Source organism: Balaenoptera physalus (genome assembly GCF_965194825.1).
Source record: "Balaenoptera physalus genome assembly, chromosome: 3".
In the NCBI taxonomy this organism is placed as follows: Eukaryota; Metazoa; Chordata; class Mammalia; order Artiodactyla; family Balaenopteridae; genus Balaenoptera; species Balaenoptera physalus.
Genome location: NC_138890.1, coordinates 85,488,155 through 85,513,161, shown reverse-complemented (window position 1 = coordinate 85,513,161; position 25,007 = coordinate 85,488,155). Strand labels below are relative to the sequence as shown.

Here is a 25,007-nt window from a genome sequence, read left to right as displayed (position 1 = left end):
GGGAGGGTTTGAGGCTGGGCATCTGTGGCTGGGTGAGGAGCCCAGGGAGGTGATGGTACTGGGGCTCCTTTTTTTCTCTGCTGGAGTGTGTGAGGCACAGGCTAGCCCTTGTCTGTGCCCCACTCTGATCTGACATTGAAACTATGGCCTTTGGCTGCTCAGCTTCTCAGACTTAAGCTTTTCTCCAAATTTCTGCTAGTTCAGTCTTTCTGTCACCACTCTGTCCACAAGTATTCAATTATATTTTAAATGGATGCTCAAGGGTCAAGCAGTGAAAAGGGGGAAGAAGAGAAGCCACTTATAAAATGGATAATTAAAAGGTGCATGAATGGCTTTCCTGGTGGCACAGTGGTTAAGAATCCGCCTGCCAATACAGGGGGCACGGGTTCGAGCCCTGGTCTAGGAAGATCCCACATGCTGCAGAGCAACTAAACCTGTGCGCCACAACTACTGAGCCTGTGCTCTAGAGCCTGTGAGCCACAACTACTGAGCCCGCGTGTCGCAACTACTGAAGCCCACGTGCCTAGAGCCCATGCTCTGCAACAAGAGAAGCCACTGCAATGAGAAGCCTGCACACCGCAATGCAGAGTAGCCCCCGCTCACCGCAACTAGAGAAAACCTGTGTGCAGCAACGAAGACCCAATACAGCCAAAAATAAATAAATAAATTAATTAATAAATTAATTTTAAAAAGGTGCGTGAAGGTTCAAACGCATGTTTTTTTAAAAAAATTATTTATTTATTTATTTATTGAAATATAGTTGATTTACAGTGATTCAGGTATACAGCACAGTGATTCAGTTTTATATATATATAAATATATATATAAAAGAATATATATATATATTCTTTTTCAGATTCTTTTTCATTATAGCAAACAGAAACATTTTTGAGAACAAAGAGGTTAGAAATAAAATTACATACTTTTTGAGATATTTATTGCCTAGCAAATTGGTTTATTATTATGGTGAACCTAAAAAATAACATATCTGATATAGTGAAGTTTTTTTTTTAATGTTTTTTTATTTATTTTCTTATTAGTCATCCATTTTATACACATCAGTGTACACATGTCAATCCCAATCTCCCAATTCATCACACCACCCCACCCCCACTTTCCCCCCTTGGTGTCCATACGTTTGTTCTTTACATCTGTGTCTCAATTTTGATATGAACAGAGCAAACACATGTTCTTTTTTTTTTAATTTATTTATTAGTTTTGGCTGTGTTGGGTCTTCGTTGCTGTGTGTGGGCTTTCTCTAGTTGCAGCGAGTGGGGGCTACTCTTCGTTGCGGTGCATGGGCTTCTCACTGCGGTGGCTTCTCTTGTTGCAGAGCACGGGCTCTAGAGCACACGGGCTTCAGTAGATGCGGCACGTGGGCTCAGTAGTTGTGGCTCGTGGGCTCTAGAGCGCAGGCTCAGTAGTTGTGGCGCACGGGCTTAGTTGCTCTGCGGCATGTGGGATCTTCCTGGACCAGGGCTTGAACCCGTGTCTCCTGCATTGGCAGGCGGATTCTTAACCACTGCGCCACCAGGGAAGCCCAAAACACATGTTCTTAGCTGAAGCAAGTTAATGGCTCCAAGATGCTTGCAAAGTCATGCCTGTAGGAGATGGAATTGGGGGAGTGGAGGATCTGTAATTAAAGTATTAGTACTTACCTAAATTCTGCATGTTAATAAGCAGATATGAATTATCTACACCACTTGGTGAATTGCCAGTGTTGCTCAGTTTTTAAAAATTCAATTGATTCCTTCTGTATTTTTTTCACCTTTTTACCCAGCATTGCTTTTCCACCATCAGTGCAGATGTCAACACAGTGAAAGAGGCAAATAATGTGGGCCCTCTTAATGGATCGCACTTTGAAAATGCTGGTGTGTGTGTATGTATGTGTATCTAACCATCTTTTGGTTATTCCAGCTCACTTTTGTGGCTAGATGATGCTACTTGTAGCTTTCACTTGCTTTGCTATTTGCTTATTGTTTCCTTACAGAACTATGTGTAGACCTCAGTGGTTCTATCCATACTGTGGCTCAGGGCACTGTTGGTTTACTGGTTTTGTGCCCAACTTTGGTTTGGGGTTAGAGTCAGACATACAGCTGGCTACTCAGGCTGTAACTGTCAAAATGCCAAATGTTGGGCATTCACGCTCAGGTCTTCCGGCTTGGTGTTAAAAAGCTGTAAAGAGCACTGGGGATTTAAGAATTCATCTGGATGTAGCTCTCCCTTTAAAGCTGTGGCCTGAGAAGTCTCAGAGAGGATTTCTGTGCCTAAAACTTGTGTTGTCTGATGGAACAGGGAAATGATTATTTGCAAGTTTTGTTTCACTAACATTTATTTTTGGTTATGACTATAAAATAACATTATAAAGTGTTGATAGGCTTGTACATGGTATACAGGCCTATAGTATGGTGAGCTGCCATACTGTAGTATGGTGTACGGCTGCCATATTTCTGTTTATAGTATGGTGCAGGGCTATCGTATGGTGTACGGCTGCCATGTTTCTGTTTATAGTGTGGTGCAGGGCTATAGTATGGTGTACGGCTGCCATGTTTCTGTTTATAGTGTGGTGCAGGGCTATAGTATGGTGGGTGGCTGCCCTGTTTCTGTTTATGAACCTCTATGGATAACATATTTTTATGAAAACCATAAGGCAGTATCTATTCTCACAGTTTAACTTCTTTCAATTTCTATTTATTAAGCTTTAGGCATCATACAAGTTCTTTCTCTTTCGGTTTTTTTTGTTAGGTGAAAAGTATCTAATTTATCTAACTTTGAAGATCTTTTCTATCAGATATTTGATGAAAATATAACATATAGTTATATCTGTGTGAATAAATGATTAGGCATTCCAAATTACTGGAAATCTTGGAAAGAGAACGCAAAAATAATTGTGGATTCTTGTGACTAACAGTCTTGTTCCCAGTGTTTCTAGTAACCTAAGATTTCTGTGCAAATGAGTTGATCTCCCTTGTCCTTGTCAGTGAAATCAAAGAACTGTCTATCAACTCAACTCTACAAAATAGCTTCACAGCGACACCTAGATAAGTGATTGAAAAACTGGGGACTGTAACCCGGTCATGTTGACTCATAAAGGTGTGACCGTCACACAGAATATGTTAATGAACTGCGCTCATGTGCCCTCATTTCCCCCTGCAACGACCAAAAACCACTTTTACCTCACCCACACCTTCATCCACTTCTCCCCTCCCTATTTTATTTTGAGGCAAATCCCAGTCACCAAACCATTTCATCCACAAATGATTCAGTAGGCATGTATTTCTAGCCCAGTGCAGTCCAACAGAATTTTCTGCTATGACAGAAGTATTTATTCTATATCTGTAGCCACTAGCTACATGTAGCTATTGAGCAGTTGGAATGTGGCTAGTGAGACTGAGAAAATAAAATTTTACTTGTGTTTAATTTTAATTAATTGAGAGTTAAACAGCCACAGGTGGTTAGTGGCTATGGTACTGGAGACCATGGCTTAAGAAGGTAAGAGCTCTTTTCATATAACATAATCCTGTTATCTTGCCAAGAATTTAATAGTTATTCCTTAATATTATCAAATATCCAGTCAGTATTAATATTTCCACTTTTTTCATAAGTGTGATAAAGTATGTATTTTTTAATAGTTTGGGTCAGAATACAAAGAGAAAGTACCTTGCAATTGGTAGGTGTGTGTGTTTTCAAAACTGTAGGTTCTCTTTCTCTGATTTACTAGTTATTTGTTGAAAATATTGGGTGATTATCCTTTTTAGATACTGTATCCTACTCATTTTATAGATGACACGGTCACGGGTCGGTTGTGTAAGCTGGGCTCAAAGCCAGGTTTGTCTCCAAATTAAGGTTCAAAGTGGGGCTGTCTGGATCCAGAGTTTGAATTCTTTTTTTTTTTTAATTAATTTATTTATTTAATTAATTTATTTTTGGCTGCGTTGGGTCTTTGTTGCTGCACACGGGCTTTCTCTAGTTGTGGTGAGCAGGGGCTACTCTTCATTGCAGTGTGCGGACTTCTCATTGTGGTGGCTTCTCTTGTTGTGGAGCATGGGCTCTAGGCGCGTGGGCTTCAGTAGTTGTGGCATGTGGGCTCAGTAGTTGTGGCTCACGGGCTCTAGAGCTCAGGCTCAGTAGTTGTGGCACACGGGCTTAGTTGCTCCGCGGCATGTGGGATCTTCCTGGACCAGGGATCAAACCCGTGTCCCCTGCGTTGGCAGGCAGATTCTTAACCACTGCAGCACCAGGGAAGCCCCAGAGTTTGAATTCTTAATCACTATGCTGCATGCTATATTTCCCCTTAAACACAGGGGTGAGAAATTAATCTTGGTTGCCTCTTAGGAACCTCAACATGTTTGAAATTATGAAGCCAAATTTTACTGAGGACTTTCCAAGGCTATTGGGAGAATGAAACCAGTTAATACTTGAAAGCACTTGAGGACCCTTAATGTAAAAGACTGTTACAGAAAGTGTTTACTTGTCTGTGAAGTCAACTGCCTACTATTCCCAGATTCCTATTTGTGTTTTGTATGTCAGTTGCTTTAAAATGGAATCTGTTCCTACAGGCCGCATTCTGAATATGACATTTTTATTTTAAATCACTTAAACGTTATAGAAATCCTCTAAGAAACCTGTTTAGAAACTCTTCTGTTTGAAGTGCCTTGTGCATTTTCTAGATTGTTTTTCTCTCCTGGGTTAGGAGAGATTTGTTTGTGTCCATAAGATGGAATGCTAAAATGCACTCTTGGGACTGAAAGCCTCTGAAGTTTAGCAACTTGACACAAAACCTGAGTGTCTATGTGTGCTGGAATTTTCCTATTTTGTATGCCCATGTGCTAGCTGGAAGCCTGCAAGCTAATCCCCGTGAGTCTTAGTGGCCGCCCTTCCCGCAAGACCACTCCTTCCTTCCTCAACCCAAGTGGCCGTGGAGCCTGCTGCAGCTCAACATGCCAAAGAGGAGTAGACGCCTCCAGCTCTAATTCCTTTCACGTGTATTGGATTAAACTGGTACCTAACGCAGCACACGGGGACATTGCCTGGCTGATAAACGGGTCTGGAAAATGTGCCTGGTGCAGTTGCTACTCTATAAAACCCCCTGTCAGCCCACCCACTCAGGACTGCCGGGCATCTCAAACCCACCCCACTGGATTGGGCTGATCACAGTTTCTAGAAATACATGGCAGTCAATGCTTTAGAAAAGTTATCTGGAAGTACCAGTGATAAGATAAGGTATATTTCATATGTCTACAATTCAATGGAAAGAGAGATAGAAGGAGAACGAATAGTGAAAAGGAACGAAGAAATGGAAGGAAAAGAAATTGACAAGCCAGCTGGGACAACATTTATTGTGTCCAGGAAACATGGTTGTCTTCCTGCACACTGTATGTGGTATTTCTCTTTGTTGTCCACTATCTTTAAGGAAATGGTCTTTAATGGAAAGGGTTACTTTACTGATTAACCTCTCTTTTTAAAAAGTGAAGTTTTTAACAGTTCTTATTTAAGTGTCTCCCAAGAATATATTTCTCTGACAATTTATAGTTTACAATTGCAGATAACTTTGCATGGTGTTTTATGAATTATTTTGGCCCGTTCTATAAGATGGAATTGATATTTGGCTTTAAATAAAGATATTTGAAGGAATTTTGACATAATTAATTGGATATTCAATCCTGTTACACTGTCTTCACCTAAGCTGATATACAGAATTTTAGATTACTGTCCAGAAATATTTTTCAGTATTTTTTTTAGATACAGGATTCTGTCTTTAGAGTGCCCTATTTTTCAAAGCATGTAGTTAAGGATGAACAATATAGCTTTTAATATTTAAAATGACTTCCTTTCAGATAGTTGGATGTGAGCCATCAACAAAGATGTTTATAATAGTTTACATGCTTTGTTCATTTGTGAGGTTATGAAAGAGGTATTAGAGAATCCTGCTACCATGATATGACATGACATGGCAGCTAAAGCGTCAGAGCTACATTTGATGACCTCTGGTGTTAAAATCATTGTCTGTATGCACACACAAAATATGTATTTTTGTAAACTTATTTCTTGAAGAATTGGTTGTGAGGGAGGTAAGCAACATTTGTATTAGTTTCAAGTAGGAAGGTTAATGCATTATAATTGAACACAATGAATGATATGTGGGATTTTTGGAATCTGATAAGGATTTATTCAATAAATTCAACTAAAATTTATGAAGTGCCGTATCTGCCAGGCTCAGGGGACAGAGTAATGAACTAAAACGAAGTCCCTATTCCATCTGGCAAGAGGAGACCTATTACAGAATGAAAAAATAAATATACAATAAGTGTTAAGAAGAAGAATAAAGTTGGGTGAAGGGGCTAAGAGTGATGGGATGTGGGGAGGATTGCTGTTTTAGAGCAGTAGTTGGGGACTTTTGATGAGGTAACATTTGACCAGAAACTTGAATGAAGGGAGCAAACCATCTGGCTATTTGTTAGAAAGAAATATTCTTGCAGAGTGTACAGTAGGTGTAAATGGATACTTATTTATGAACAGTACTTAAGTTTATATTAGGGCTGAATGAATGCTATGGGCTTGCTGTCTAATTTGGATCTTTATCTAGGGAGTACATACAGGAGTAAGATAAACTGTACATCATTTTAAGTGGATCATTTGTAAGCAAAATACACATCACAAAATAAAATTGGCAGACATGCATATATAGTTGTATGAGAACTAGTAAAGGTGAAAGGTAAAAATAAAACCTTAATATGTTGTTATTTAACATTGAAAAAATTTATTATATTCAGAGCAGGGATCTGTTTTTGTTACTATTTAATCTTTATATGAGAACTGGAAAATCATATTGAAGGAAACAATCTAGGACAGATGCCCTGTTAGGTGTTGGAATGGGTTGAATTTTGTCTCCCCGAAAGACACTGAAGTCCTAACCCCCAGTACCTGTGAATGTGACCTTCATTGGGAATAGGGTCTTTGCAGATGATCTAGTTAAGATGAGATCATTAGGGTGGGTCCTTATCCAGTATGGCTGTGCCCTTATAAAAAGAAGGAAGATGATGTGAACACACAGGGAGAATGCCATCTACAAGTCAAGGAAAGCCTGAGGCTATGAGAAGCTAAGAGAGAGACATGGAATAGATTTTCCCTGTAGCCCTCAGGAGGAACCAAGCCTGATCTAGGACTTCTGGCTTCCAGAAGTGTGAGACAATCAGTCTCTGTTCTTTAAGTCACCCAGTTTGTGGTACTTTGTTATGTCAACTCTAGGAAACGAAAACAAGCATTAAGAAATATTTTTTTTTCTTCTCAAGCTGTCAAAAATGAGAAGATAAACCTTAAAATGCTTTCTGTATCTTGGCACCTTGACAGTTAGGCGTATAGTAGGGCAAATATAAATGCCTGCAAACCCCAACTGGATCAGAGCCTTTGCCCATTCACTGTCTCCCTACATGTGACGGATACTTCGTACTTGGTTATTGATTTCCTTATCTAAAATGGGTAATGTGATTTTTGGTAACGTGGCAGCCACATAAAACGTGTAACAGTTGAAGAATCCTCAACAGAAGTGTAATGCTTTTCCAGGAATTCTGTCTCTCTATTATGTATTTTCTGCTTGTTAGTAGTGCTTTGCAAGACTGCTGCTCTACACACGGTGTCCTCCTGGCCACTATTATAGGTTCAGGAGTGAGTACATACATCCTGAATTGGCTCAATCTGACTGCAGAGGTGGACTTTTCTTTCCAGGGCTGGAGGAGAGTGTTTCTCCCTCTGCCTCTTTCTCCCTCACCCGCTCCCTCGCTGTTGGTTGGCAACAAGAAAGCATGGTGCCCCACGTGCCACTGACAATGCCTTATGACCACATGAAGAAAGCAGTCCAAGAACACAACTCATACACCAATGGTGGTAGAGCAGAGAGAGAGAGAATGAACCTGAACTTTATGATCGAGCTACTGGATCGACCAAACCTGAAACACATCTTACTGCTAAACTTATTACATGAGATAAATAAATGCCCTAGTTCTATGTTTAAAAAAAAAAAAAAAAAAGACTGCTGCTCTGTTATAACACATGAGAAAAATGAACTGAATAAACTTTCTTCTCACTGAGAAACTGAAACAAGCACGTGGTCGTGCCTTCAGAAGAGGCCAAATTTTGCCTTTCGGAGGGAGGGAAGGGAAGTGGTAAGTTGAAGTTTTCTTAAGAAACGAAACTTGAAGATGCATGGTCCTTTTTTCATACTGGGAAATAAAGGCCTGAGGATGGAGGCTGGGATCATTGCTGGATGTGGTCAGGCAGCTTTAGAATGCTTGTGACTTGGGATCATTGAAATCTGGTTGTACGTTTGTATGAGGAGGTGTATAGTTAGGAGCACGGGCTCTGAATGACATGGCTTGTGTTTGAATCCTGGCTTCCTGGCTTGTTGGCTGTGTGACCTTGAGCAAGTTGCTTGACTTCTCTGTGTCTCAGTTTTTCCTCCTCTGAAAGCTGGGATAACAGTATTTCCAGCCTCAAAGGGTTGTTGTGGAAATAAAATGAGATGATCCCTGTAAAGTGCTCTCGAATAGTGTCTGGTCGCATTAAGTGCTCAGTAATTTATGGCCATTATTAGGAGGCGGAGGAATAGAAAATCAAGTTAGAAGGCAAAATGTAATAAGAGGGAAAGATAGTGCAGATGAGGCAGATCTGTGAGGAAGAGGCGTAGGTGCATTGGCCAGAGGAGCTCTAGGGAGAAGATGGCTCTAGCCAGCCCCTGGTGACTCCCCAGGGAGTGGGGACCTCAATGATGCTGAAGAATGGAGGCCTTAGTTGGTTCTAAATCCTGTTTGGAAGAAGTAGGATTTGTAGCAGTCCTCACTGACTCTCCCAGGTTTCTGGAGCTGGCTTTAGTCTTCGTGATAGGATAGCGGGGGATGGGGCACGGGGCACGTCCAGGCTCCACAGGGGCATCCTGACCTTAGCAGATCCATGAGAGCGGTGACAGTGACAGCTAGCATGGAGGACACCTTAACGATGAAGCAGCATGTGCCAGCCACGCACAGTACAGGATCTTGTCATTTAATTCTCAAAGCCATCCTCTGAGGCAGTTCTTATTACCAGTTGTATTTTTTAATTTTTTTTATTTTTTTTGGCTGCATTGGGTCTTCGTTGCTGCACAGGCTTCTCTAGTTGCGGCGAGCGGGGGCTACTCTTCGTTGCGGTGTGAGGGCTTCTCATTGCGGTGGCTTCTTGTTGCAGAGCATGGGCTCTAGGCGCGCAGGCTTCAGTAGTTGCGGCACGTGGGCTCAGTAGTTGTGGCTCGTGGGCTCTAGAGCGCAGGCTCAGTAGTTGTGACACACGGGCTTAGTTGCTCCGCGGCATGTGGGATCTTCCCGGAGCAGGGCTCGAACCCGTGTCCCCTGCATTGGCAGGCGGATTCTTAACCACTGCACCACCAGGGACGTCCCTACCAGTTGTATTTTTTTTTTTTTTTTTTTTTAAAGGAAAGCTTTATTATTCCATCAGAGAATGGAGAGGTGGGAGCTCATCATCTCCAGTACAAGCTCTCCCGACAGGCTGCAGGTGGGGCTGCTTTATAGGGCTCTCTTTTTTTTTTAAATTATTTTTTATTTTTGGTTGTGTTGGGTCTTCGTTTCTGTGCTAGGTCTTTCCCCAGTTGCGGCAAGCGGGGGCCACTCTTCATCGCGGTGCGCGGGCCTCTCACTATCGCGGCCCCTCCCGTTGCGGAGCACAGGCTCCAGAGGCGCATGCTCAGTAGTTGTGGCCCACGGGCCCAGCCGCTCCGCGGCATGTGGGATCTTCCCAGACCAGGGCCCGAACCCGTGTCCGCTGCATTGGCAGGCAGACTCTCAACCACCGCGCCACCAGGGAAGCCCCAGTTGTATTTTTAAAATGGGAAATCTTGTGCTTTGGAAGGTTGCTTTTCTAAAGTTACACGTTAAGGAAGTGGTGGAGCCGGGTTTCGAACGAGGTCTGTCTGATTATAGAGCCGGAGCTTCCAGCCAATCTCTCCCCCTCCCCAGCATCTGGTTCACCAATGAAGATCTTTTCTTCCTGAGGCAGGGACCTGATGACTTAGATTTAGTGCCCAAACACTGTTGGTTTCATGGGAGGATTATAACAAGAGGAAGGTGATGGCGAGTCAGTCTCTATCATCTGTTCTTTTCCATATGTATACATACATACACACAGAGAATATATATATTCTGTGTGTGTGTGTATGTATATATATATATATATATATATATATGCACACACACACACACACACACACACACATAATTTTTGTTTGATGACTTAGACCTCAATCTTGCAGTTATAAAATTGAGAAGACCAATTTTAAGAATATCATAACTTATGTATCTATGCGTATTTTTCAGCAGACTTTGTACGTATAATAATGGTACTCCCATTATTGCTTAAAGAAATCAGTCTTACTTTCAATGTATTTCTTGTTTTTTAACTAAGAAATATCGTGTTATTCAGTGTACTCAACTTCTTTACTAAGACTGGTCTTCAGATAATTTTTTGGACTTTTCCCAACTTACAGCCACCCTCAAATGGCCATTTGCAAAAGTTGAGGATATTTAAAGAATGTGCTACATTCTCAGCAGGCAATTCTAGAGGAAGCACTAAACTGTTTTGACAGTTTGTCTGCCCTATTGGCAAAACAGCGTAATAATCACAGGAGTTGTTTGGAGGTAGACAGCGCTTATTTTGAGACATTCATCCTGACACACTTGCAAAATTATTCATTGCTTGACCTCTAGAGCACTGGGCTTGTCACTAATGTCTGGATAGATTCTGTGCCCTTCTGTCTGCTCAGACGTCTGCCATTCTTTCCTGTCCCCACCTTCTGTGCTCCCTCACTAAGAGTGGCTCTTTCCTCTGATGTGTTGTGAACAAGCTCAGGTTCTTTCATCTTCCTTGAACTTGCAGCTGCCACCACCCTGGTTCCCCTCTTCTTTTCATAGACAGACTTCTCAAACTGGTAGCCAGAGAGAGAGGTGAAGATCCAGGTGAGAGAGGAGTCAGGAAAGCCACAGGACGGGTCAAGGTCAAATGCTGCCACAGTGGTTCCCAGAGTGTGATCTCTGGACCTGCCACATTAGCATCACCAGGGAACTTGTTAAAAGTGCACGTTCTTGGGCCCACCCCAGACCAACTGAAGAGGAAACTCTGGGGTGGGCCAGCCATCTGTTTTAACCAGGGCACCAGTTGATTGTGATGCAGCCTAAATTTTGAGAACCACTGTGCTACAGAAAGGTCAAGTGAAAGGTGGGCCAGAAGTCCCCATTGGCGTTCCTCATTGGACAGTTCTTTGTTTCCCTCATTTGCTCCCTCAGTCCTGTGCAGTCTTGCTTCTGTCCCCAGTGCTTCAATGAAAGTGCTGGAAGTCGGCAGGACCTCCCTCCTGACTCCTCGTGCTGCTGTGAGCACTGATGATGGGAAGAGCCCCGGGCCCCTCGGCAAGAGTTCTGGGTTCTATTCCAGCCTCCTCCTCTTAACCAGCTGGGTGACTTAACCAGTCTGGGTCCTAGTTTCTCATTTGATAACCCAGAGAGTAAGATTTGCTAATCATTAAAGGATCTCCTCCATCAGGTCTAAGGTTTTCTATTTGCTTATAAACATTTATGCATTTAAAATTTATAAATTGGCTTATATGTATTTACTTGTTACTCTGTTGTTAGCCGTTCAAATTTAAGCATGTTATCTCTGGTTACCATAACTTTGAATCTCCAGTATATATTTCAATCCCATAATAATGGAGCCAGTTTGTTAATAGGGGCTGTGCTGTGGGGGCATTGACCGACCTTGCCAAGGAGCCTAACACCTTCATTTCACACCCATCAGTGGGGAGACAGCCAGACCTGATGCAGAACTTGTGTTTGTGGCTTGATTAGAACCTCGTCCTTTGACTAAGGAACACAGCCAAGTTTGAAATCCTTCTGTTGCGTGATTCCTTCTCTTTTTGCTGGCAACCGCACGCAGTCACCAGGCCTGTTGATTTCCCCTCCGGCCTCTCTTGCATCCATTTACTCCTTTCCTTTCACACTTCCCCCTCCATCTCCCTGTCGTCCATTTAACAAGTGGTTTCTGAGTGCCTGCTGCTTGCTAGGTAATGCAACAGTAGGTCTGGAGGTAAACTGTGAGCACAGAGGGAGAGAGAGGCAGATTGCTTGACACTCGAGAGCACGGCTGGCAAACCTTTTCTGTAAAGGATCAGGTAGGAAATATTTTAGACTTTGTGGGTCATGAGGTCCCAACTATTCGACTCTGCCATAGCAGTATGGAAAATAATGGGGTGCCTTTGTTCTAATCAAAGCCTAGGCGGTGGGCCAGATTTGGCCCATGCGTTATAGTGTGCCAGCCCTATTGTGGAGATTGAGGTAGGCCTTAAAAAATACACAATAAAAAATGTGTGTGTGTCTTTCTGTGTGTATATCAAGTTGTGATAAATGCTACGAAGAAAATAAAGCAGTGTGAAGGGAATGAGGCAGGCTGGGGTACGTGTGTAGGGGGTGTTCTTTTTTACATAGGCTGCAAGAGGAAGCCCCTTCATCTGGAGAAAGTGTGGGAACGACTGCAGAACATGTGGTGGGAGAGGTTTTCTGGTGCTGGGAAGCCAGTGCAGTGCCCCTGGCATGGCCATGTGGTAGGCTTGTTCAGGGAACAGCAGGGAGGCCGGACTGGCTGAGGTAAGCCAGGGCGAGGGTGGGCAGTGGCTCTGGGACAGCTGCCAGGGGAAGGGCTGGTAGGAGTTCACCAACAGACAAGAGAGGAAGGCCTTCCGGAGAGAGGAGGTAGCCTGTGGGAGGGTCTGGGGCGTGAGAGAGGACACTCTGCTTAGGGGAAGGAAGAGATTTGGTTTGGCTGGGGAACAGGTTAGATGGGATATTTGGGAGTGAGAGGCACAGAGACATTGGTAACTTGGCTTTGAATATCATACCAAGAAGGTTTGACTATTTGTGGGCAGGTTTTTCGGGAGAGGAACACTGTCAGCGTGTGTTTTAGAAAAGGGGACAAGGGGGCAAGAGGCGGGGACGTGGGCTGGAGGAAGGATGAGGGCGTGACCTGAGACCCAGGGGATGGAGAAGAGGTGATGTGTTCAGGAGGGACCTTGCACTCGGCCCAGTGGAGTCCTTTTCTGTCTCTGTATGTGCCCCATGCCTTCCTACAGTGATGTGTTTATTCCTGCTGTTTCCTCCCGTAGGAATGCCTGCTCCTGACCTTCACTTGCAAGGAGTGGCCCAAAGGCTTCCTTCTCTGAAAAGCCTGCCCTGATTATGCTAATGAAACAGTCCACTTCCTCCTCCCAATGCTCATAACATCTTCTTCCTGGCAGTTTTTTTTTTTTTTAATAAATAAATAAATACATTTATTTATTTTTGGCTGCGTTGGGTCTTCGTTGCTGTGTGTGGGCTTTCTCTAGTTGCAGTGAGCAGGGGCTATTCTTCGTTGTGGTGCACGGGCTTCTCATTGTAGTGTCTTCTCTTGTTGCGGAGCATGGGCTCTAGGCGCACGGGCTCAGTAGTTGTGGCTCGCGGGCTCTAGAGTGCAGGCTCAGTAGTTGTGGCGCATGGGCTTAGTTGCTCCGCTGCATGTGGCATCTTCCTGGACCAGGGATCAAACCCGTGTCCCCTGCATTGGCAGGCGGATTCTTAACCACTGCACCACCAGGGAAGTCCCCTGGTAGTTTTCTTACAGTACGGGTCAGAGAAGGCTATTTGTTTACATGCTTTCACCACTTCTTAGGTATTTTCACATTCTTGAGGGCAAGGGATACTTTACTGATATTGGGATCTTAGGATATAGTATAGTGGGGAATATGAACTCAGGAGGTTTGCTGTCCCACCACTAACTGTGGCACTATACGTGAATGGCTTTGCTTCTCTAAGCCTGCAGTTTCTCATTGACGAAAGGAGGTAGGAGTATTATGAGTCTCACAAGCCTCCTGTGATAACTGAGATACTGCATGGAAGCACTTAAAACAGAGTCTGCTCATTTTAAGTGTTCAGTACATGTGTCAGTTATTAGTAGCGTTACTGTTACGTTACATTAGTACTTAACACAGTGCCTTGAATAAAGTAAATGCTCAAAAAACACTGGTCGACGGAGGGAATGTGGTCCAGATAGAGTCTGTGCTAGATGGATACAGACCAACCCAAATTGTGGCAAAGCTGACTAAAACGGATCAGTTAGGTCTCTATTCAGATCAAATTATAGGCTTTAAGAGAAACTTAAATATAGTTAGATATCTTAGAAAGTTATAACAGAGGAAAAGCAATAAATTCTAATTCCTATGTGAGTGAAAAATCTCAGTATACATGCATCATCAGTATTAATGATCAAATGTTCTTGCATCTTACAAAATCTGCACGTGACAGGTTTGAAAGACAAATATTGAGGGATAATAATGTCAACAATGCATACTGCTTCCGGATTGAGAGAGCTAGCTTCTGTGCTTAGGCGGGAGACCAGCTAGGAGGCAGCTGCGGTAGTCTAGATGGCTCGGACTGGGTGGTGGTGGTGGAGATGGAGAGCCACGAACAGATTTGCGTCAGGAGATCTTGTCCTGATCATCACAGTGTCTGGCTGGTATAATGGGGTAAAATGAACCATCTGAGAAATGCCAATTTGTGGGCCTGGGTTAATAGACTTGAATATCTGGAAGCATCCAAACCTATTTGAGTGATTTTATCATATTCCTCATTTCCTTTGGTTGTATAGATCTGTTTTTTTTAAAAAAAGAAAAGTTTCAAACAAAAAATAGTGGTGATATTTTTCTGCCTATAAATCTATGTTATGTTTACCGTTTCCTGGTTAAAGACAATAGATTAATTCTTTATAAGACCGAAAAGATTTCCAGCTGCTGAGGAAGGAGTGTCCTTCTGTGAGTTTGGTGCTTGGGTGGATTCAGACTCTAGTGGAGGTGCCTTTCGTTTTCTGCCTTTCAGTGATGGGGATCTTCCCCCTGCTCTCAGGTCCACCGTGCAGGGCCTTGGTCGGGTCCAAACAAGGCATCCCATGTCCAGGCCCCTTGTGCCCAATCAGTGCAAAGCCACCCTGGCTTTTTTTTCTGATGACAGAGTAGTTCTTGTGCTACTTAAACTTAATGGAAATGAAAAATCCCATTCTAGGCCAGAATTTAGTAATATATTTCCTAAGGTTGTCACGAATGTTTTTTGCAGTTCTTTTCTCTGTCAGAATTTAATGTTTGGCTTTGCCCAGTGGGGTATCTGTGAAACACTCACACCCCTCATCTCTTACTTTTCATTTTCTTAGACTCACTGTTAATCATGCTTTGTGGTCCTTGAGATGACCTGAAGTGGGTGCTGAGTAAGCTGTTTATGTATACCTACAGGGGAAACCGATGGTAACATCACGGAGTGTGCACATAGAATAATTCAATGTGATACCCCTCCTGGCTAATCAGGGGCCCCGGCAGGCAGCTAGGTTGCCAGAGAAGCATTTATGCAAAAGCCGAGCTGGTGACATGTGTCCTGGAAAGAGTGGGATCAGAATTGCTGTCAGTATGTAGCAGTCAGAGAGAGACTCTCTTAACAGCGTGTAAGTGGAGGAGAGAGTGGGGGAAGCCAAGAGGACCAGAGGAAGTCAAGCAATTTGGGGAAGATACATCTTCCCCTTGTGGCCAAGCTATCCATTTCTGAGAACAGGGAGTGCAAACATAGCGTCTTGGATCATCTCTGCTTTGTCTGTCTGTGTGTGTTTGTTTAATATTCATCAACACCCCGTCTCCTGGGGTTTGGTGTCACAACCATTATCCTTCCATCTGAGGCTGGCTGCAGCTTCCCTTGGAGACCAGCAGTGAGGCTCCTTAGTCGGCTGGTGGGGTCAGCAGAGCTGACATGCACATTCCTATCATTTTCCCATCCCCCCTGCTCGATGTCTCCCCCCACCACCATATGTTTCCTAGAGGGGAGGGCCCAGCAGAACCAGGAGGAATTAGGGGTCTTGCCTGGGAAATGAAACCTGCTCAGGGATGTAGCTTCTTAGCGAGAGGCTCATTCCCAAAGTGATATACTTTAAGCTTTTCAGGGATGCCTTCATTTTATTATTATTATTATTATTATTATTTATTATTATTATTTTGAAGTGTGGTTGATTTGCAGTATTGTGTTAGTTTCAGGCATTAAGCTGATGGAGGGAAAAATAGTCCTGCAGTTAGGGCTCCTGCTCAGCAAAGCGGCTACTAATGATTTCAGTATTCTTAGCATTTGCAGGTGTTGGGAACTCTATAGTATTAAGAACAAACATGAGTTATGCTTAAATATCAGTACCCACCATCTCCCTGTTCTTCCTCTACCACATGCTGTGAATGATCTGAGCCTATGAAGAACCTTTCCCCAAACCTTGAACACTAGTCTCTTGATTGGTATGTTGTGTTGCTTTTAAAACAGTAAAGGAAGAAAGCCTTCCACTATTCGTAAAGAGCCACAAAGTACATAAGCAAAAGTACAAAAATAATCATGTGCTTTTTAAAAATTAGGTCAATTTTTAAAAAGCTATAGTTCTACCATATCTGTGTATGTTTTCAGTTCCTAACGTTAACTGTACTATTGGTAATCCATGTTATTCTGAGAGCTATCAGTGGGGCTTAAAATATAGCTTGGGGTGTCAGTCAAATATAAGACTTATTAGGAAAGAAAGAATGCACAAAGAAAGAGAGAAATGAAAGACAACCAGAAGTGGAAAAAGAGTGCCTGGACTGGGGAGTGGAAGGGTGATTTCAGAGAGGGCCTGGTGTCATTCAGGAGCAGCAGTGCCCACATCTCTTGTAGTGCAGAGTTTTATTACAGATGTTATTTTTATTTATTTATTTATTTTTTTATTTTTTTATTTATTGAAGTATAGTTGATTTACAATGTTGTGTTAATTTCTGTTATACAGCGAAGTGATTCAGTTATACATATACATACATTCTTTTTTTAATTTAATTTTATTTATTTATTTTTTTATGGCTGCATTGGGTCTTCATTGCTGTGCACAGGCTTTCTCTAGTTGCGGAGAGAGGGGGCTACTCTTCGTTGCTGCGTGTGGGCTTCTCATTGCGGTGGCTTCTCTTGTTGCTCTAGAGCGCAGGCTCAGTAGTTGTGGCTTATGGGCTTAGTTGCTCGGTGGCATGTGGGATCTTCCTGCACCAGGGCTCGAACCTGTGCCCCCTGCATTGGCAGGCGGATTCTTAACCACTGCGCCACCGGGGAAGCCCATTCTTTTTTATATTCTTTTCCATTATGGTTTATCACAGGATATTGAATATAGTTCCCCGTGCTATACAGTGGGACCTTGTTGTTTATCCATTCCATATAAAATAGTTTGCATCTGCTAACGCCAAACTCCCAGTCCATCCCTTCCCCCACTCCACCCCCTTCCCCCGCCTTCCCCCTTGGTAACCACAAGTCTGTTCTCTATGTCTGTGAGTCTGGTACAGACTTAAAAAAATACAAACCCATAAGCAGTTATTTCATGGCAGACCTTGTCACACTGAAATGGTCCTGGGTGGTCCCTAAGCCAGATGATTACTCCAAATAACAGAAGTGGTACCACCCCACCTAAGGCTGTGTGTCAGCAAGAATGGTTCAAGAGTAAAATAAGTTGATGAGATCGTTTTGGAATCGAGAGCTAAAACCAAGAAGACTGTTTTACTTTTCACCTTCTTAAGATTTTGGAATTAGAGCTTCAGAGGCAGAACTCTTGTAATGTTGTGCCCGCCTCCTTGGGGATAGAAGTGGAGCTCACGCATGTCTTTGCTTTCATTCCTGCTCCCACAGGCCAGATCCCTTAGGTTTCTTCAGTTTCTGTTCCCAGTTCACCTGTTTGGAGAGGGAGCTGCTTGGTAGCATCCTGTTCCTTAATAAGAAATACTTGCTGTGATTCTAATGCCCGTCTGCCCATTGGCAGTCGCCTGGACGGCTCAGGGTTGGAGGTGAAGGATCAGTATTTGGAAAAAGCAATCCAGGCCGTTCTCACATGCACCCAGAAGCAGGCACCCCTTGGGTACCATGGACAGCAGATCCTCTGCTGAGTTAGCTGCCCCCCAGCTGCTGCTGCCCACGTTGGTGGGTGCTTATTCCTGGGGGCTGAGACCCCTTGCCTGCCAACTCCTGTGGCTGTCCTTGCGAAGATCTGCTGACCCAGAACCAGAGTGGAGGCTGACAGCTTTGCTCTGATGAGACTTGTCAGGATGCAGCAGGAGTACCCAGAGGGCCCTGCCCAGGTGGCCCTAGCCTGGTGCCCTCTGCTGCTCTGGCCCTGGATTCCCAGTATTTCTTTGGTTCAGCACCGCAGTGGGAAGCAGGACATACCAGCCCTCTGAAACCCCAGGGAACCCTCACTTCTCCAATGCTGGGGGATCCCGAGCGCATGTGCCCACTGCCTATTATAAATAAGGAAACCAGGAAGCAGAGTTAACCTCCAGTTTGGGGCCATTTGTCTGGTGCAGCAGGTCAACACATCTCACTGTTTTATGTGTAAAACCAGCAGATCTGAGTAGTTATAAAGGGGGATGGAGCGGAAATAATATTCTTCGGCAATGGCTGGGCACCAATTTGGGACCGGATTCTTGGCATGCATTGATCTTCACAGCAAGCCTGTGAGGAAGGTGGAGTTTTTTCCTTGTAGAAGAAGCAGCTGAGCACAGAGGGCTAAGGAAGTTCTCCAAATGTCCATGAGTATTAAGTAGTGGGAATTGGAATTTGGGCTTGGGTTTGTTGATGCAGAGTCAGTGGCTTTCCTGCTATGTTGGTTTAAGGATTTGTAAGAATAGAAAGGTAGCTCCTTAGCGTGTTGAAAGATGACTTCCCTTACTTAAAATAGTCTGTGGACATAAACAAGGTGCACAAGGTCAGAAGCTTGAACCAGCACAGGAGTTTATAGAATGAAGAGTAACAGCCTCTCACCCTGTGCACACCCCATCCTGCTAACTGCTCTCTCTGAAGGTAATCACTATTAATAATTTCTTCCAAATCTATATAAAATATGCATATGTTGACACTTACTGATACATAGATGCACAAGTATTAGGCCTTTTTATTTCTACCAAGAGAGTATACTCTGCACGTTGGCAGCAGGTGTGAGCATGGACTGCATAGCCAGGTGGCCTGGGGTCAAGTCTTGTTTCTTCCTACCACATATAAGGCATAGTTACTCTCTGCACTTTAGTTTCCTCATCTCTAACCTAAGTTGTTCTGATCAAATCTGATAAAATTAAGAATGTGGAACAATTCCTGGTGCATAGTAAATGCGGGATGAAGGTAAGCTGTTTATTACTTGGCATCGTCCTGTTTTTTTTTTTTAAACTTAAAAAATAAGAGATCTACATCTATTCTTTTCTTCACCTAAAAAATAAATGAATCTAGCCAAGTATCAAACTGTGCCCTTATTATCTTACAGTGCCGCAGAGCCCGGTTAGCGCGGAACACGCTGTGATTGTGCACAGGCTAGCATTTTATGAAAGGAGTGAGACCGTGACTGTGTATGTGGTGCTTTGTGCCTTTCAACAGCTTCCAGAGAGGTTTTATTTGATCTTCCAAACCAGCCCATGATGTGGGTTGGGCAAGTGTTATTAATGCGTTTTGCTGGTGAGGAAACTGAGTGTGACCATGATTCATCAGACTTGCCTTAGGTCACACAGCCTTGCCTGGAGCTCTGAAGATGCCCAGTACTTTGCCTCCCTTTGATGTTGCAAATAGTCCCGTGGGCCACCCACTGTGGGAAAGTCCTCTCACTTTCAGCTGAGGAGGGGGTCGGGGTGCTGAAAATATCCCCCGTGGTGGGATAGGTCTGCTCAGTTTCGTCTACACTCTCCTTTTCCTGTAGAGTGACACCCATTTTCAGGCCGGTCCCTGGGATTGGAGATGCAGTGTGGGGTCACTGAACAGATAAAATCAGGAAAGCGGTGTGATGCAGTTGTGCAGTGAAAGGAACAGTGAACCAGAAGGCAGGAAATGTGGTCTCAGTGTCTTCATTGTTTAAAATGATGCCTTGGTATTAGTTCTCCAGGTTTACAGATGAGGATTTAGGGCTGGAGAGGTTAAGGGGCAGCTTTGGGTCACCCACATAGTTAAGATCAGAGCCAGGACTAGATAGGGAGGGTGTGTCATAAAAGAATTAGTTATCAGGACTGTCAGAACCCTTTGGCCAACCCAGGGAACCAGCTGTCAGCAGTTGTGTTCCTTCATCAAGAAAAGCTTCAGTATAGTGCTGTCCAAAAAAAATATAATGTGAAATACATCGATAATTTAAAATTTTCTAGTAGGTACATTTAAAAAGTTAATTTTAATAACGTTTTATTTAATATAACTAATATATCCAACCAATATATCTAAAATATTATTTTGACATATAGTTAATATAAAAATTATTCTGTTTTTATATTGTCTTCAAAATCCAGTGTGTATTTTATACTTATGGCACCTCTCAATTTGGACCAGACACATTTATTCAATAGCCACATGTGTCTGGCGGCTACCCTATTGGATGCATAGCTCTCAGGGGATAGGGACTGCTTAAATGCACATTGTTCAAGTTGCTTTGAAACAGAGACCATGCCTCTTGGCCCTTGTCAACATTTCCCTGTGCATTTTCGTTAAACTCCCTTAGAATGGAGAAATTGGATGAACTGTGCTTTAATAAGTGCCACAGAAAAATTTATCTGTAAGACCTGTGATTTAGGAGTTGGTGGTTCACATTCTTTTTATAGATTTGTATTTCCTTCTAATGTATTAACTGTTTTACCACCTGCCCCCCCCCCAAAAAAAAATCCAAGGAATTGAGAAGTTTTATTAGGTGCTTTGCTACTTGAGGATTAATGAGTTAAGTATTAAAATTTCAGGGCTTCCCTGGTGGCGCAGTGGTTGAGAGTCTGCCTGCTAATGCGGGGTACACGGGTTCGGGCCCTGGTCTGGGAGGATCCCGCATGCCGCGGAGCAACTGGGCCCGTGAGCCACAATTGCTGAGCCTGCGCGTCTGGAGCCTGTGCCCCGCAATGGGAGGGGCCGCGATAGTGAGAGGCCCGCGCACTGCGATGAAGAGTGGCCCCCGCTTGCCGCAGCTGGAGAAAGCCCTCGCACAGAAACGAAGACCCAACACAGCCAAAAATAAATAAATAAAGCTATAAAAAAAAAAAAAAATTCAGAAAAAAGTCAATGGTACAATATAGTTTGAATGATGAAAATTTGATTTTCTTGAAACTTTTTAGGGCAATATTGGTTGCTTACAAAGTGTTTACAAAGTGACCAACATTTTAATTGAGCGGGATATACATTGAGCAGTTAGGAGAATTGGATTCCAGTCTCAACTCTGGTTATTACTCAATTCTGGGGCATTCTTAAGTTAGCTCTATTTCGTTAGTTTACAACAAAATCCAAAATCACTTCATTTAAAAAAAAAACAGTTTAGATACAACCATTAAAATAGTTATCAGATACACAACCCTTTTCTGCACAAGGACTATCAGATACATAACCTTTTCTGCAGTAAACAACTCTTTATTCACAATATTATTTCTTTGGGAAACTTGAATTCAACTAAGATTATTTTGATTCATAGGATCTTTCTCTCCTAATGTTTTACAGCATCTTTTTAAAGGACTATAACTTGCCCAAATATTAGAAATAAAATGAAGATATGAAGAAGAAATAAAATAAACTGATAGTGGAGACTGCACGTAATTAAAAGTGGTAGAACTGCAATGACCATGAAGGGTGGATTGACTGGACAGCCAGACCCCACTTCGAATCCAATGCTTGTCTGTCCTCCTTTCCTTTCCTATCTTTCTTTCTGTATCCGAGAGTAGTTATTGAGTGTTCACTATATTCAAAGTGCTTCTATTTACAGCTGAAGTTTGTAGCTTACAATTTCTATTAAATAGAAAAATGTCTTACTGAGTAGGTACAGATAGTTTTGACATTTTCTATCCTTAAAAGGAGCTTTAGAAGATATTTATTTCTTAGAATCATTAAATTTAAACATGGAGGGTCCTTCTGTAAAAAAACCATGTTTACTCCATAATGTGTTGAATTTCTTTTCTTTAAGGAAGCCTTTTCTAATTATTCTAGCCAGAAATACTGTCTGCTCTTCTGAACCTTAACATCATGTTCAGGAAGGACCATGACCATGAGCCCTTCCTCAGGTGAATATCTCAGCTTCAGCACTTAACTGGTTCCATGGCTTTGGCAAGTCACTCAGCTGACCTTCCTGAGCCTTAGTTTCCCCATATGTAAAACTGAGGCTACTACTGACTTATGCACTTGTTGTGAGGGTTAAATGAGCTATTGAAAGTCTCTAGCACAGTGTATGGTAGATGCTCAGTGAATGTTCGTTGAGTGAATAGATGATTGATTCTGTGATCCTGTTAGTGCCCTATTGCCTCTGAAGATTTTTGGTTGACTGTAGAACTTACATGGTGTAGGTGTGTAAGTGGCTTTAGTCATTTGGTTGATTCTTAAAAGTGGAGAGCAGGGACAAGAAAAAGGAAGTAGGGATGAAAACAAAGGAGACCGGGTGAGTTGAGAGCACCAGCCTTTGCACTGTGAACTGCTGCACATCACATACTGTTCAGGAGTGCTGAGGTAAGAACACTAAATGAAATAACAGGGCACTGGAACAAGACCCTGTCTTTAGAGGCATGGTGAGTAGAAAGCTTTCAATGACTAAAGCCAATTTGTAAAACTTTTTGTTTTTTCTTCTTTTTTACTTCTGTTCTGATAGTACTCCCCTACCCCCTTTTTTTTAATATATCTTTTTCAGAAATTTGAGACGAAAAGAAACATAATTATTTTGAATTACCCCTTGGCCAGTAATACCAAGGGGTATTGCCCCTTCTATGTTTTATTGCCGCTTCTATGAAACTGGGAGGGCCCTGTTTGACGAAGGGACTCCAGTGAACAGTTTCTGTGCTGTCTCTGTGTGGATCTGGCTGTTCTCTTGATCACCCCCTGGTGGAATTTCCTTCTGGTTGGGGGTTAGGCACGGCTTTCAGGTGGACTGACGGCACTCACCCTTGCCTAGATTTTGGATGAGTGTAAGTTCACAGAGAAAGAGGCCGACAGTGTGGGTTTCCAGAGGATTCAGTCTACAGATTTTGTTACATATTCATTGACTGCCAGAGCCGGAAAGGATCTTTATTCAGTTCAGTGATCCCATTTCGCAAATGAAGAAACTGGGACCCTGCGTGGTTAAGCAGCCTGCCTGAGGTTCAGTGAGCCAGGAGCAGAGCTGGATAAAAGCCAGGTCCCTGACTCACCTTCAGCTGCCTCTGAACACTGATCTGTGCTGTTCTCTTGCCAAGGGGTGACCTCCCTACCACCTTTCCTTTTCTTTTCTTAGATGGTTTTGAAGTTACAAAATTTGAAATTGCAAAAGTAAAACATACTGTTCTAATTAATTAAGAAAAATAGAGATGCATAGAGAAAAACTTAATAATTCTTCATCACCCACTTAAAACACAACTCTGCTTTTATAAGTAAAATATCTTATGAATATCACTTCAACTTAGCACATATTTATTCAGCCCTTTTTTTTTTAAATTAATTAATTAATTTATTTATTTTTGGCTGTGTTGGGTCTTCGTTTCTGTGCGAGGGCTTTCTCTAGTTGTGGCAAGCGGGGCCACTCTTCATCGAGGTGCGCGGGCCTTTCACCGTCGCGGCCCCTCTTGTTGTGGAGCACAGGCTCCAGACGCGCAGGCTCAGTAGTTGTGGCTCATGGGCCCAGTTGCTCCGCGGCATATGGGATCCTCCCAGACCAGGGCGCGAACCCGCGTTCCCTGTATTGGCAGGCAGACTCTCAACCACTGCGCCACCAGGGAAGCCCAATTCAGCCCTTTTTAATTGTTGCATAATTTCTCATTTTGAATGACTATGGTTTATTCAGTAATTCTTCTGTTGGTGGCCATGCAGGTTGGGGGATTTTATTTTGCCACTCTCAGTGCTGCAGTAAACATCCTTGATTATATAGCTGGTGCTTTTCATTTCCATAAAATAGATCCCCCAGAGTCAGATAGCTTGTTCTAAGGGTACCTGTGATAGCTACTGTCTGGTTACTTTTCAAAAGGTTGTCACTCCTTCACCACCATGTGCTTTTATTCTTGCCATCTATTTTTAATTTATCATTTATTATACTTTGTTGTTGTTTGCTCTTCTTTTCCTTTCTTTTGCTCCATGGTCACATTTCTGCTCAGTTCTCTACCAAACTCATCATTAACATGGGCATTCTTTGCTTGTTCATCCTTTTAGTGGTTCCTTTCCCACTGGATACTTCCAGAGCAGCTACAATTAAAAATTCTATATTAACATACAAAAATTAAATGATAAATATCCCCCCACCTTGGGTTTTACCTAGACAGGTTAGAATTTTTTTATTCTCATCTGTTAAGTTTCTTCTTATTGTATGTCTCTTAATAAACATTTAAATTATAAACTATAAATTCCATATCATAGTAGCTTCATCCCATTACATTGTGCCACTTCCCCCCTCTTCTTTGTCTTGCCCATTTTGAGGTCTCTGTCTAGTTAGAGCACATCTTCCAAGATCTCCTCAGGTTGCGTTCATTGGTTAAGTAGCTTCTTACTTTCCCATATTCAAGAAAGGCTTTTTGTCTTCCCTGACAGGTGAAGAACAGCTTGGTTGGGCTTTTTCTCTCAGTAGTCACTCTTTTAAGTGTGCTCTAGTTTTCAGTATTGCAGTTGAGAAATCTGATGCTAATCTGATCCTTCTTCCTCTGTTAAGTCCTCTGTTCAGCTTGTTTGAGTGACTATATGATTTCCTCTTAATCTTAAATCTCTGACTGCTGACTCTGAAAAGATTGCAGAATAACCTATAGATAAAGAAAAGCCAAGTTTATTGCTTACTGCAGTGAGGGGGATCGTGACATTGACTGAGTGTTTCAGAGGAGGGGGGACAGAGATGGGGGATTTATGAGGTTCGTTAGGGTCTGGTTTGAGGCAGTCTGTTCAGTGCAAGGACATAGAATTAGACCAAGTTTTTGATAAAACAGTTTAAGAGCT

At 42.8% G+C, this 25,007-nt stretch overlaps 1 protein-coding gene across 7 annotated transcripts in view; it reads left to right on the top strand.

Moving 5' to 3' along the window:
* The window catches only part of EPB41L4A (erythrocyte membrane protein band 4.1 like 4A), a 263,468-nt gene that overhangs the window by 61,066 nt on the left and 177,395 nt on the right, over positions 1-25,007 (top strand). The gene's annotated exons all lie outside the window — the stretch shown is intronic.